General features: G+C 43.4%; 1 long non-coding RNA gene across 1 annotated transcript in view; it reads right to left on the bottom strand.

Annotated features, from left to right (window-relative positions):
* The window catches only part of LOC143781059 (uncharacterized), a 49,925-nt gene extending 43,138 nt beyond the window's left edge, over positions 1-6,787 (bottom strand). Inside the window, exons 1-2 of the long non-coding RNA XR_013216523.1 lie at positions 6,635-6,787; positions 6,234-6,336 (exon numbers count right to left, since the gene is read on the bottom strand). This is a non-coding gene — a long non-coding RNA (uncharacterized LOC143781059). The remainder of the gene's footprint in view (positions 1-6,233; positions 6,337-6,634) is intronic.
* Positions 6,788-14,368: the final 7,581 nt, after the last annotated feature.

Below are 14,368 nucleotides of genomic sequence, written 5' to 3'. Positions count from 1 at the left end.
TTCCTCAGAGCTGCTCCCACCACCTTCCTGTCCCTCACGCCAAGATGGGTCAAGGACCTCATCATCTACACTACCCTCTGCCCCCAACTGCTCCTCCTGGGTAGTCTCAGCAGCAGAGCACGCACCAGTAAGTGGCACCTGAGTGTCATCATCAGCTGATGCGGCCTGCGATGTGGTGACCGGAGCCACTGGCCCACCCGCCTCTTCAGAGGAAGAGAGAAAAAGCTGTTGGGCATCACTGCACCCTGCCTCTTCTTCCATTTCTCCAATGCTGCTTGGCTGGCCCCCTGTTTCCAAGCCAAGAGATTCAGAGAACAGAAGTAGAGACGGCTCCTGTCCTGGGCTCTCTGTCTGCCTGGGCAATTTGGCAGGTGGTGAAGAGACAGATGGCTGCTCTCCAGTGCTCTGTGTCTGAGAGGATGTGGCACTAATTGAAGTTGATGCATTAGCTGCCATCCATCCGACAACGGCTTCAATTTGTTCTTCACGCAGCAGCGGTGTACGGCGCTCTGACACAAAGCTACGCATGAACGACTGTTGCCTGGTGAATGTGGGTGCTGATGAGTCACCGGTGCCCGCAGCAGGCACAGAATCCCCACGTCCCCTCCCTGCTCCGCGCCCACGCCCACGCCCACGTGCCTTACTCACTGCCTTCTTCATCTTGGTTGACTGATAAAGATAAGCAGAAAAGTACTAACGGCTTTGTGTGCTTATTCCTGAGCAACTCCTCCTAACAGGTATAAGAAACACTAATTTTCTAAAGTGTGGACTAGACTTTAATATGAGCTAATGTGGCCTACACAAATGTAAAGTGGTGTAACTGGTGTGTTTGGTCAACTTTATTATTTATTTCTTTTTTGGGGGCTGAACTGACAACAGATAGAGCTGCAGTCACACAGAGACCGTGCAGACAGACGTAAACGGCGCTGCAAGGCCCAAAAACCCTCCTCTACGTTATCCTATGTAGTGTTTTTCCACAAGTTAGCTGGAGACGGGTGGAAAGACACTAATAGGAATTTTTTGAAAAAATGTGCAGCAGCCTGCACTACTTAAAACAAAATGAAAATTGATTTGGCGGTATGACGCAGTGAACAACCCTGAGCTGGAGACAACCAGGCTATGGCTGCTCACAGACTACAGGGCGAGCTGCAGTCACACGGAGACCGTGCAGACAGCCGTAAACGGCGCTGCAAGGCCCAAAAACCCTCCTCTACGTTATCCTATGTAGTGTTTTTCCACAAATTAGCTGGAGACGGGTGGAAAGACACTAATAGGAATTTTTTGAAAAAATGTGCAGCAGCCTGCACTACTTAAAACAAAATGAAAATTGATTTGGCGGTATGACGCAGTGAAGAACCCTGAGCTGGAGACAACCAGGCTATGGCTGCTCACAGACTACAGGGCGAGCTGCAATCACACGGAGACCGTGCAGACAGCCGTAAACGGCGCTGCAAGGCCCAAAAACCCTCCTCTACGTTATCCTATGTAGTGTTTTTCCACAAATTAGCTGGAGACGGGTGGAAAGACACTAATAGGATTTTTTTGAATAAATTAGCAGCAGACTACACTACTTGAAAAAAAAAAAAAAAAGAACAGTATGAGGCAATGAACCACCCTCCCTGAACTGAATACAACCAGCTATGGATGGCCTATGTGGCTGCACTCAGACTAGAGAGTGGGCTGCACTCACACACACACACACACACAGACCTTGCAGATCGCTGTGAAAACAGCGCTACAAGGCAAAAGCAAGGTGAATAATAGGTGAACACAGCGGTTGCTAAATTAGCCTTTGGAAAGCACAAAGAAGCAAATCGCTATCTCTAAACTGTCCCTCAGTCAGCAAACAGCGTCCTGTCACTAACTGAATTCACAGCAGAGTGATCGCAAAATGGCGCCAGCGACTTTTAAACTGCATCATGACATCATTTCAGCAGCCAATCACAGCCTTGCCAGTAGTTTCATGCCCTCCATGCTAAACAGGATGTGCCCACACTAGGAATCATTCTCATTGGCTGAATTTCTGCATTTTGAATCTTGGAACTTCTGATTCCGGTATCCGATACGCGGCAAGTATCGGAATCCCGGTATCGGAATTCCGATACCGCAAGTATCGGCCGATACCCGATACTTGCGGTATCGGAATGCTCAACACTAATCTTTAGCGATACATTGCTGGAATATTGCTTTGGCTCCACATCATGCTGCTCTCAGATTGTAAAACCCTGGTGAAAAAAATCCATTTAAAAGCAGTTTTAAATTAATTCTGCATTGTACATGCATAATAATTGATTTGACATCATTTTTACTTTCATTTGTCCTTCTTTGCAAAGCTGCTGAGGACAGGTTCTTGGCTGAATCAGACTCCATCATCCTTTTGGCAGTTGATGATGTAGTCTCCTATTACTTACCCTTAAGATATCTTCTCAGCTGTACCACCATGCTGGACATCCTATGCAAGTAAACAGTTTGTTTCAGTTCACTGCTGTTAACAAAGGATAACTCTCCAGCAAACTGTGAGTAAAGTGCCTGAGCAGGCATGTCCACAGCTCTCAAATTATTATGTGAACAATCACATTGCTAAACTAATTGATCAACACGTCTTGCCTGAGTATATACAGAGATATCTTTAAAGGGGTTTTTCGCTACTTGGACATCCTCTTCAATATCTCTATGTTTTCCCCCATTAAAATAACAACACTTATACTTACCTTCGGTGCCGGCGCCGTTCTAGCAGTGATGACACTGGCTCTCCCAGGAACTGCATGATATAGAAATGCAGCCAATCAGCACAAGCTTCACTTTTATCTCATTTGGACAAATCAAAACATCTGAAGGAAGTGAGAGCTGCTGTTGCTCTCTCACATCTCCCAGATGTCAACTATGTCCATAGGAGAGGAGGGTAATTAGCCTCAGGGATAGCATGAGTTAACAATGTCACACGAGTACTGGGAAAGACACCACTGGAGCAGTGTTGGCACCAGAGGTGACAAGAGTGATGGTTCCTACAGTGAAAGATGGTGGTGGTGGTATCCTTATGTGGAGCTGCATGAGTCCTTCTTGTGTTGGGGAGCTATAGTTCATTGATAGTGTCATGAAAGTGTAACACCCCAGGTAACCTGTTTTTACAGTGGCATTGCTTTCCTCATGAGGAGAGTGAAGTCATGCTTGGAAGCGAGGAAGGATCCCTTTAAAAGGTATTCAGCACATACAACACCGTTCTGACTCCAAGCCAGAAGGGGGAGCTCTACACCAACTTCAGAGGAGCTGCTCTCTCTAGTCAGGAGGAGGAGTCAGCTGCTAGGCAGTTGCTAGGCAGTTGGTGAGAGGAGAGCGAGGAGAGAGGAAGGAAAGCTGGGGCCGTGCAGACGAGTGATTCTGAAGCTCCTGGGAAGGAAAAAGAGAGCAGAGCAACTCATAAAGAGACTGAAAGGAGGAAGGAGGAAAGGCAAAGTGAAGAGCTGGAGAGAGAGAAGCTGCTAGTGAGCTTCCTCCACGCTGAGCACGGATAACGGTAGCCGCAAGACCGAGGTTCTGCAGTACTTTATGTCTCACAGCAGAAGCCGGCGGACAACAGATTGCAAGTTACCTGTCCACCATTAACACCCGAAGACACAGTAGCAGATAGAGCCTGGGTCGTGATAGAGATCCTGTAAAAAGGCTCGAGTTTCCTGTCATACGGGATAGTGTCCTACCTAAAGGGGGACAGAGAGAGAATGTGAGGACCTTGTGTGAGGTCAAAGGTAGCAAGGGACTACAACACAGCGCTAGAGGGAAGGCTTCCAACCCCACCTGGTTCAGGGGATTCCTGAGACGCTTCCAAGCTGGCTGTACCACCTCCAGTACCTGTGATCGGGTACCCTGGACTGTGGCTGCTTGAATCATACAGTAAAGAGGTAAACAGACAGCAGACTGCAACCCTGCATCCTCCATTTCTTTCTACACCACCTACCACCTGTCCCTACTACACCGGGAGCCCTGGGGACCCAGCTTCACCTGTGGGAAGCCATACCATCCCTACTACCATAACATCACCCCAGTGGACCCCTTTAAGCAGCGTTGGTCACCCCTGACCGAACACCACAGGTGGCATCACAAACTTTTATTATTTTACACACCCCTTTAAAGACCTTTCCTGTGGTGTTTGGCTAGAGATGACCGACGCTGCTTAAGGGGATCGCTGGGGCCAGAGGTGTTGCAGCTGAGATGGTTTGACTCCCCACAGGTTGAGCGGGGACCCAGGGCTACCAGAACAGTCTATAAGTTGTTGTGGATGTTGGGGTGCAAGAATAATTGGAGGCCACAGGGACTGTAGTTTTTTTACCTTTAATTGTAGGTGCAGTCCAGAGCACAGGTAACTGGTGGTATTAGAGATCTAGGGAGCCTGGAAGCAGTTTAGAATTCCCCTAGCCAGGTGGGGTTTGAAGCCTCCCTACTGCGCTGCTCTCTGAGTTCCTGGTGCTTGTAGTTCTCCTCAAGTCCCTCTCTCAGTCTGTCCACTTAGTGAAATGCTACCCGTATGGCAGGCAGCTTGAGTCTTTTCCAGGTGTCACTCCCTTGTGGTGACTCCGGGCTCTGATATGCAACTGTGCCTTCAGGTGTCTGTTGTGGCCAGGAGACCTGTGATCTCCTGTCCTCCGGATTTGGCTGCGGGGCCTGTAGTTCCCACACAACCACAGACTCCGTTGTCCGCTCTGTTGCGCTCAATCCTGGGGTGAGCTCAGTTGCAGCTCCACTCCCAGGCTCTCCTCACATGCTTCCCCTCCCTTCACTGTCTCACAGTGAACTCAATAACCCCGCCTCCAGGCCAGAACTTATAGGGAAGCTACCCTGAAACCGGATTTAAAGATCCCCCTACTTGTCTGGAGTCAGGAAAAGTGTTGTATGCCAGCATACCTGCTAAGGGAATCCCTTCTTGCTTCCAGGCATGACATCACCCCCTGTTAGGGAGGCAATGTCACTGTGGCAACCGGACTCCTGGGGTGCCACACACCCACCATTGAATCTACAAGAGCATCATGAATATGGAACCCAGCAGCAGAGATTATATTTCATAAAAATAAATATTTTCTATTTTTTTACTTTTGTTAGTCAGGAATCTTTGTCTGTCTTTCTTAATTTTATCAATTTCCAATTATTGTTTCAATCATTTTAAAGAAAAACATAATCTTACCACTGCATAAATGATTGAGAATACTGTACCTGCACCACAATTTGGATAATTACTACTGGGTCAGAACACCATTTGAATTTATTATGTAAATATTTAGACTCACTGAACATGCTTCTCACAAAATTAGAATATCATCAAAAAGTTAATTTATGTCACTTCTTCAATACAAAAAGTGAAACCCATTATATAGATTCATTACAAACAGAATTATCTATTTCAAGTGTTTATTTCTGTTAATGTTGATGATTATAGCTAACAGATAGTGATGAGCGAGTATACTCGTTGCTCAGGTGGTCTCCGAGTATTTCGGCGTGCTATTAGATTTACTTTTTGTCGACACAGCTCCATGATTTGCAGCTGCTAGACAGCTTGAATACATGTGGGGATTTCCTAACAAACATGCAATCCCTGCACGTATTCAGGCTCTCTAGCAGCTGCAAATCATGCAGCTGCGTTGACAACAACTAAATCTCCGAGCACGCCAAAATACTCGGAGACCACCAGAGCATGCTCGGAGAAACTCGAGTAATGAGAATACTCGCTCATCACTACTTACAGCCAATAATAACCCAAAAGTCTTTATCTCAGTAAATTAGAATTATTAACAAAAAACAACTGTAAAAGCTTCCTAAGTGCATTAAAAGGTCCCTTAGTCTGTTTCAGCAGGCTCCACAATCATAGGGAAGACTGCTGACTTGACAGATGTCCAGAAGGCAATAATTGACATACTGCACAAGAAGGGTAAGCCACGAAAGGTCAATGCTAAAGAATCTGGCTCTTCTCAGAGTGCTGTATCCAAGCATATTAATGGACAGTTGAGTGGAAAGAAAGAGTGTGGTAGAAAAAGGTGCACAAGCAAGCGGGATAAATGCAGCCTTGAAAGGATTGTTAAGAAAATGCCATTCAAAAATTTGGGGGAGATTAACAAGAAGTGGACTGCTGCTGGAGTTATTGCTTCAAGAGCCACCACACACAGACATATCCAGGACACAGGCTACAAGTGTTGCATTCCTTGTGTCAAGCCACTCATGACCAATAGACAAAGCCAGAAGTGTCTTACCTGGGCCAAGGAGAAAAAGAACTGGACTTGCTCAGTGGTCCAAGGTGTTGTTTTCAGATAAAAGTAAATTTTGCATTTTATTTGGAAATCAAGGTCCTAGAGTCTGGAAGAAGAGTAGAGAGACACACAATCCAAGCTGCTTGAGGTCTAGTGTGAAGTTTCCACAATCAGTGATGGTTTGGGGAGCCATGTCATCTGCTGGTGTAGGTCTACTGTGTTTTATCAACACTAAAGTCAACGCAGCAGTCTACAAGGAAATGTTAGAGCACTTCATGCTTTTTGGAGATGGAAATTTCATTCTCCAGCAGGACTTGACACCTGTCCACACTGCCAAAAGTACCAATACCTGGTTTAAAAACAACAGTATCACTGTTCTTGATTGGCCAGCAAACTGAACTTACCTTAACCCCATAGAGAATCTATAGCGTATTGTCAAGAGGAAGACGAGAGATACCAGACTCAAAAATGCTGAAGCTGAAGGCTGCTTTCAAAGCAACGTAGGCTTCCGTAAGCCTCAGCACTGCCATGGGCTGATCGCCTCCATGCCACGCCGCATTGATGCAGTAATTGATGCAAAAGGAGCTCCGACCAAGTATTGAGTGCATTTACTTAAGATAGATTTCAGTAAGCCAACATTTCGGATTGTAAAATCATTTTTCAAGCTGGTGTTATAAAGTATTCTAGTTTACTGAGATAATGACTTTTGGGTTTTCATTGACTGTAAGCCATAATCATCAACATTAACAAAAATAAACACATGAAATAGATCACTCTGTTTGCAATGACTCTATATAATATATGTTTCACTTTTTGTATTGAAGAACTGAAATAAATTAACTTTTTCATGATATTCTATTTTTGTGAGAAGCACCTGTATGTAACTTGTTTCATTAAAATGGTTATATACTGTATGTTCTCTAGGCATGAACTGTTTTTCTAACATTATGTTCATTACATCAAAAGACATGAGTGGTTAGAGTTGAAATAAAGAACAAGGATATGTACAGTCGTAGGGTGTGATATTATCATACTTGTTATTCCTGTGTTTGAGGTAATCATATGATGAACTGCAAGCTTTATCTTAATAGAGTCTATAAATGTTCTATATGCACCTGACACAGGGTAAACATGTCATGTGACTCTAACTAGGGACAAATAAAAAAATTATAATTATTTTCTCATATGGTGTATCAAGGATATGGACACAATAGCAGAATAGCAAACTTTTTTTTTTACAAAAATGCATGTATTTTCGGTAAAACATAATTTTTTCATTTGGGTTTCTTTAACCTCTTCAATTTTCTGTTTGGCTATGTGTACACGTTGCGGATTTTCCCGCGGATCTGCAGCAGTTTTCCATGCATTTAACAGTAGCATGTTAACCTATGGAAAACCAAATCCGCTGTGCACATGTTGCGGAAAAAAACTGCGTGGGAACGCAGCCTTGTTTTTTCCGCAGCATGTCAATTCTTTGTGTGGATCTGCAGCGTTACTGCACCCAAAGACTTGCATTGAGTCAGACACATCCGCAGCAAAACCGCAGATGTAGAAAAGATCTGCGGTTTAGCTGTGGTGGAAACGCTGCAGATCGGGAGGAAGGAAGTGTGTGAGCGGAGTGTGGGCGATGACTGTCTGCGTGTATGTGTGTGCGGGGTCTGTGGGCTGTCCGTGGGTCTGCCGGGGCATCTGCGGGCTGTCCGGGGGGTCTGTGGGCTGTCCCGGGGTGTGCGGCGCTGTTTGGGACTCTGCCGCGGTGTCTGTGGGCTGTCCGAGGGGGTCTGTGGGTTGTCCGGGTGTGTGCGGCGCTGTCCGGGTGTGTGCTGGGCTGTCCGGGTGTGTGTGTGTAGGTATCATCCGATGGGACTACAAGTCCCATCGGGCTATGCCTGCTACAGTGATAGTGATTGCAAATTAGCCAATCATTGGACGGTAGTAGTCCCATCATCCAGCTCATGTGTTGAATGTAAAAACCATACATACAACATACAGAACATACAACATATAATATACAGTACATACAACATACAACAGAACATACAACATATAACATACAGTACATACAACAGTACATACAACATACAGTACATACAACATATGACATACAGAACATACTACATACAACATACAGTACATACAACATACAACATATGACATACAGATCATACTACATACAACAGTACATGCAACATATGACATACAGAACATACTACATACAATATACATTATATACAACATACATATGACATACAGAGCAGACAACATATGACAAACAACAATACATACAACATACAACAGTACATACAACATATGGCATACAGTACATACAACATATGACATACAATGGTACATACAAAATACAACAGTACATACAACATATGACATACAGTACATACAACATATGACATACAACAGTACATACAACATACAATATACAACAGTACATACAACATACAACATGACATACAGTACATACAACATGACAAACAACAGTACATACAACATTAAACAGTACATACGAAATATAACATACAGTACATACAACATATGACATACAACAGTACATACAACATACAACATATGACATACAATACCTACAATATGACATACAACAGTACATGCAACATACAACAGTACATACAATATATAACATACAGTACATACAACATATGACATACAACAGTACATACAACATACAACAGTACATACAACATATGACATACAGTACATACAACATATAACATACAACATACAACAGTACATACAAACATATGACATACAGTACATACAACATGACATACAACAGTACATACAAAATATAACATACAGTACATACAACATATGGCATACAACAGTACATACAACATACAACAGTGCATACAACATACAGTACAGACCAAAAGTTTGGACACACCTTCTCATTTAAAGATTTTTCTGTATTTTAATGACTATGAAAATTGTACATTCACACTGAAGGCATCAAAACTATGAATTAACACATGTGGAATTATATACTAAACAAAAAAGTGTGAAACAACTGAAATTATGTCTTATATTCTAGGTTCTTCAAAGTAGCCACCTTTTGCTTTGATGACTGCTTTGCACACTCTTGGCATTCTCTTGATGAGCTTCAAGAGGTAGTCACCGGGAATGGTTTTCACTTCACTGGTGTGCCCTGTCAGGTTTAATAAGTGGGATGTCTTGCCTTAAAAATGGGGTTGGGACCATTAGTTGTGTTGTGCAGAAGTCTGGTGGATACACAGCTGATAGTCATACTGAATAGACTGTTAGAATTTGTATTATGGCAAAAAAAAGCAGCTAAGTAAAGAAAAACGAGTGGCCATCATTACTTTAAGAAATGAAGGTCAGTCAGACCGAAAAATTGGGAAAACTTTGAAAGTGTCCCCAAGTGCAGTGGCAAAAACCATCAAGCGCTACAAAGAAACTGGCTCACATGAGGACCGCCCCAGGAAAGGAAGACCAAGAGTCACCTCTGCTTCTGAGGAAAAGTTTATCCGAGTCACCAGACTCAGAAATCGCAGGTTAACAGCAGCTCAGATTAGAGACCAGGTCAATGCCACACAGAGTTCTAGCAGCAGACACATCTCTACAACATCTGTTAAGAGGAGACTTTGTGCAGCAGGCCTTCATGGTAAAATAGCTGCTAGGAAACCACTGCTAAGGACAGGCAACAAGCAGAAGAGACTTTTTTGGGCTAAAGAACACAAGGAATGGACATTAGACCAGTGGAAAACTGTGCTTTGGTCTGATGAGTCCAAATTTGAGATTTTTGGATCCAACCACCATGTCTTTGTGCGACGCAGAAAAGGTGAACGGATGGACTCTACATGCCTGGTTCCCACCGTGAAGCATGGAGGAGGAGGTGTGATGGTGTGGGGGGTGCTTTGCTGGTGACACTGTTGGGGATTTATTCAAAATTGAAGGCATACTGAACCAGCATGGCTACCACAGCATCTTGCAGCGGCATGCTATTCCATCCGGTTTGCGTTTAGTTGGACTATCATTTATTTTTCAAAAGGACAATGACCCCAAAAACACCTCCAGGCTGTGTAAGGGTTATTTGACCAAGAAGGAGAGAGATGGGGTGCTACGCCAGATGACCTGGCCTCCACAGTCACCATACCTGAACCCAATCGAGATGGTTTGGGGTGAGCTGGACCGCAGAGTGAAGGCAAACGAGCCAACAAGTGCTAAGCATCTCTGGGAACTCCTTCAAGACTGTTGGAAGACCATTCCCGGTCACTACCTCTTGAAGCTCATCAAGAGAATGCCAAGAGTATGCAAAGCAGTCATCAAAGCAAAAGGTGGCTACTTTGAAGAACCTTGAATATAAGACATAATTTCAGTTGTTTCACACTTTTTTGTTAAGTATATAATTCCACATGTGTTAATTCATAGTTTTGATGCCTTCAGTGTGAATGTACAATTTTCATAGTCATGAAAATACATAAGAAGGTGTGTCCAAACTTTTGGTCTGTACTGTATGACATACTGTACATACAACAAACAACAGTACATACAACATATGACATACAGTACATATGACACACAACAGTACATACAACATATGACACACAGTACATACAACATACAACAGTACATACAACATACAGTACATATGACATACAACAGTACATATAACATATGACATACAGTACATACAACATACAACATACAGTACATACAACATACTACATACAACGGTACATACAACACATACATATAGACATACAGTGCAAATACACAACACATACAGTACATACAACATAGAGTACATACCCACCATCACCTTGATGCCCGAAGCCATTGCTGTGTCCGCAGATATCCAATTAAAACGAGTGTCCCACGACTATCTCCCGTGGAGAGCTGCTACAACAGCTGATGCGACCACTCTCCAGAGGCTCCAGGATACAATGATGAAAGGTATCCTTCAGCCTGCATCCCTCCGCCGCTGTGAGAATTAGTTCCTACTCTCACTTGTGGCACTGCTGTGTGGGAAAATTCCCACTCAGCTTTGCCATAAAGTGAGACCAATGAACTCAGGTAACCTCTTCAGTGATGCACTGCAGGAGCCATTGTCTCCTGTTAGTGTGTCACTGGAGGCCTATAGAGCAGTGACATCACCCGATTTCACTGTTCTATAGGGGAGATCGTCGTGGGAAACTCGTTATTAATTGAACTATGGCGGAAAGTGAGTATATGGTTGGTTTATTATTTTTTATTTTTTGCAGGCAATCGAGTATGGTAAGTATGGTGAAATTAAGAATATTAAAATACTTTTTTCTGGCTGTGTCTTTATTTATTTTATTTTTTATTCGTTCACTACTATTGGATTAGTAATGGATAGGCGTCTTATTGACGCCTCTCCATTATTAACCGGGCTTAATGTCACCTTACAATAGCAAGGTGACATTAACCCCTTATTACCCCATATCCCACCGCTACAGGGGAGTGGGAAGAGAGGGGCTAAGTGCCGGAATTGCCATTTCTGGGGCAACTGAAGGCTGGTATTTGTAGCCAGGGGGGCAAATATCCATGGCCCCTCTCTATGCTATGAATATCAGCTGTCTGTGTAGCCTTTCTGGCTATAAAATATAGGGGGACCCCATGTCATTTTTTTCGGGGGTCCCCCTATTTTAATAGCCAGTAAAGGCTACGCAGACAGCTACGGGCTGATATTTGTAGCCTGGGAAGGGGCCATGGGTATTACCCCCTTCCCAGGCTACAAATATTGGCACTCGGCCATCAGCTTTCCCCCTCTGAAGCAGAAAATTGCGTGGGAGCCCACGCCATTTATTTTTTATTTTTTTTAAATTAAACATGTTCATTAATCAACATCAGCCTTGCTCTTATATATCTATGGAGATATCTATGGATATATCTATAGATGTATCTATATATCTATAGATGGATATCTATGGATATATCGATAGATATATCTATAGATATAACTATGGATATATCTATCTATAGATACATTTATAGATAGATATATCTATAGATACATAGATATATCTATCCATATATCTATCTAACTATCCATATATCTATCTACATCTATCCATAGATATATCTATCCATACATATATCTATAGATATATATATATGAATAGATAGATCTATGTATCTATAGATCTATCTATTTGTAGATCTATCTATCTAATTATAGATAGATAGATAGATAGATAGAAGGAATGGGATAGATAGATATGGGATAGATAGAAGGAATGATATAGATATATCTATTCATAAATCTATCTATAGATATATCTATGGATAGTGTGAGGCTGTGGCCTCTGATACAGCTAGGGGGCGCTGTTTGTTCTCCCCAGAATGTGCATGCAGACGGATGAAGTCCATAGGTGTGCATGGGAGTTACGGATTTCTGCTCCAGGTTTTCCATGTGGCTGAAGGCCGTTTGTGTGTGTTTAAAAACCCTGCAGTAAGGGGTATGGGTGTGTCGGGTTGTGTCAGGTGTGCGAGGTGCACGTCAGTGTCAGTCTGGTGTGTGCTGGTCTGCAGAGTGCATGGAGGCACAGGCCAGCAGAGCCAGCACCCAGGGCAGCTGAATAGCCTGGCACATGTAGCGTACACAGACATGCAAGTCGTCCATAGTACTGGTCTCTGATGTGGACAGTCCTGTGCCTGGAGGTGGATGTCCTGTGCCCGAAAGAGGACTAGCATGTGCAACGATTGCAAACAGGTGGATATGGTGCCCGGCTGCTATCCGGAGGATTACCTGAACTGTGTACAACTGTGTGAGTAATGAGTCTGTAAAGAGACTGTGATACAGCGATGCAGGACACCCACGAGAACTAGTCAGAGGAGGGCTGGCGTGTGTAGTGTCTGCAACATATGAGGCTGTGTGTATGGAGATGTATAGAGACTGTGAGATGGCGTGCGGTCGCCCAGGGAAACTGGACAAGGGAAGTCTGGCCTGTTTAGGGACCGCAAATCTAAAGCCATGTGATGTGCATTGCTTTGAACTGGTGTAAACTGGTCACTGATAATATCCACTGAAGTTATATGTAAATTGCCTCTTCTGAGAAAAAGAGGACTTAAACTCTGTAGCGCCACCTGTTGGAAGTAGCGATCCTACAAGTCACAATCAACCCTTTAACGAGTCGTGCAATATGACTTAGGATTAAAGCCAAATCAGTATCTCAATTCGCAGACACGGTGTTTCGGGCTGTTGGCCCTCGTCAGTGCGAAGCATGAGAACTGATTTGGCTAGGTGAGAGGCTCTGGACTGGGGTCTAAGGGGTAACATTTCTCCTTATGGAGAGTGACATACCAGCTGGCTTGTCAAGGTAAGGAGGCTTATTTGCCGTGCAATGCTCCTCTGGGAAATTACATATGCAAATTGCCTGTTCTGAGAAAAAGAGGACTTAAACTCTATAGCGCCACCTGTTTGAAGTAGCGATCCTACAAGTCACAATCACCATTTCACGAGTCGTGCAATATGACTTAGGATTAAAGCCAAATCAGTATCTCAATTCGCAGACACGGTGAAGTTATATGCATTTATGTGAACTGGACTTTAATGCTGTGAAGAAACACATTAAAAGTGACTTTTGTGTTTGAATTTGTGGGTCACTGCTTCTTCACTACGTACGATGCTACTACAATCTTACAATAGATTTAGATAGATATATGGATAGTTAGAAAGATATATGGATAGATACATAGATGTATCTATCTACATCTATCCATAGATACATATATACTAGATGGTGGCCCGATTCTAACGCATCGGGTATTTTAGAATATGTATGATGCTGTGGACAAAGAGCACCATGTGTGCTCGAAACGCGTTCAGCTAACTTATGGCTTCTTTTCTGAAATAGTTGTGCAGTTACTTGCAAGCAGCTTTTTCCAAGTTTTAAATATGTGGAAATAAAATTGATGACTTTTACTCCGGAGCTGGATTTTTTTTTCTTACTTACTCAGCAGAGGACGTTGGGCGGTGGCGTTTTCCTTGCTCGGATGTTCCTGTGGACTCTCATGGATTTGCTGATGGGGGTGAGCTGAAACATAACTTTTTTACTGTTCAACGCAGTATATAACACAGCCCACGTAGTATATAACAGCCACATAGTATATTGCACAGCCACATA

Source organism: Ranitomeya variabilis, chromosome 6, assembly GCF_051348905.1.
Source record: "Ranitomeya variabilis isolate aRanVar5 chromosome 6, aRanVar5.hap1, whole genome shotgun sequence".
Classification (NCBI taxonomy): Eukaryota; Metazoa; Chordata; class Amphibia; order Anura; family Dendrobatidae; genus Ranitomeya; species Ranitomeya variabilis.
The sequence above is the reverse complement of the archived record's forward strand: the minus strand, read 5'-3'. Positions and strand labels throughout refer to the sequence as shown.